Here is a 1,711-nt window from a genome sequence, read left to right as displayed (position 1 = left end):
CTCTCTGATCCATTCCGTGTTTTATATCAGACTCTCTCTGATCCATTCCGTGTTTTATATTAGACTATCTCTGATCCATTCCGTGTTTTAGATCAGACTCTCGCCCTGATCCATTCCGTGTTTTATATCAGACTCTGATCCATTCCGTGTTTTATATCAGACTCTCTCTCTGATCCATTCCGTGTTTTATATCAGACTCTCTCTGATCCATTCCGTGTTTTATATCAGACTCTCTCTGATCCATTCCGTGTTTTATATCAGACTCTGATCCATTCCGTGTTTTATATCAGACTCTCTCTGATCCATTCCGTGTTTTATATCAGACTCTCTCTGATCCGTTCCGTGTTTTATATCAGACTCTCTCTGAACCTTTCCGTGTTTTGTATTAGACTCTCTCTCTGATCCATTCCGTGTTTTATATCAGACTCTCTCTCTGATCCGTTCCGTGTTTTATATCAGACTCTCTCTGTGATCTCCTCCGTGTTTTATATCAGACTCTCTCTGATCCATTCCGTGTTTTATATCAGACTCTCTCTCTGATCCATTCCGTGTTTTATATCAGACTCTCTCTCTTATCCATTCCGTGTTTTATATCAGACTCTCTCTGATCCATTCCGTGTTTTATATCAGACTCTCTCTGAACCTTTCCGTGTTTTGTATTAGACTCTCTCTCTGATCCATTCCGTGTTTTATATCAGACTCTCTCTCTGATCTATTCCGTGTTTTATATCAGACTCTCTCTGTGATCTCCTCCGTGTTTTATATCAGACTCTCTGATCCGTTCCATGTTTTAGATCAGACTCTCTCTGAACCTTTCCGTGTTTTAGATCAGACTCTCTCTGATCCATTCCGTGTTTTAGATCAGACTCTCTCTGATCTATTCCGTGTTTTCTATCAGACTCTCGCCCTGATCCATTCCGTGTTTTATATCAGACTCTCTCTGATCCATTCCGTGTTTTCTATCAGACTCTCTCTCTGATCCATTCCGTGTTTTATATCAGACTCTCTCTCTGATCCGTTCCGTGTTTTATATCAGACTCTCTCTGTGATCTCCTCCGTGTTTTATATCAGACTCTCTGATCCGTTCCATGTTTTAGATCAGATTCTCTCTGATCCATTCCGTGTTTTCTATCAGACTCTCGCCCTGATCCATTCCGTGTTTTATATCAGACTCTCTCTGAACCTTTCCGTGTTTTGTATTAGACTCTCTCTCTGATCCATTCCGTGTTTTATATCAGACTCTCTCTCTGATCCGTTCCGTGTTTTATATCAGACTCTCTCTGTGATCTCCTCCGTGTTTTATATCAGACTCTCTGATCCGTTCCATGTTTTAGATCAGATTCTCTCTGATCCATTCCGTGTTTTAGATCAGACTCTCTCTGATCCATTCCGTGTTTTAGATCAGATTCTCTCTGATCCATTCCGTGTTTTATATCAGACTCTCTCTCTGATCTCCTCCGTGTTTTATATCAGACTCTCTGTTCCATTCCGTGTTTTATATCAGACTCTCTCTGATCTATTCCGTGTTTTATATCAGACTCTCTGATCCGTTCCGTGTTTTATATCAGACTCTCTCTGTGATCTCCTCCGTGTTTTATATCAGACTCTCTGATCCGTTCCGTGTTTTATATCTGACTCTCTCTCTGATCCATTCCGTGTTTTATATCAGACTCTCTCTCTGATCCGGTCCGTGTTTTATATCAGACTCTCT

This window comes from Chiloscyllium punctatum, unplaced genomic scaffold (genome assembly GCF_047496795.1).
Source record: "Chiloscyllium punctatum isolate Juve2018m unplaced genomic scaffold, sChiPun1.3 scaffold_798, whole genome shotgun sequence".
NCBI classification, from domain to species: domain Eukaryota; kingdom Metazoa; phylum Chordata; class Chondrichthyes; order Orectolobiformes; family Hemiscylliidae; genus Chiloscyllium; species Chiloscyllium punctatum.
This window is presented reverse-complemented; position numbering follows the sequence as displayed.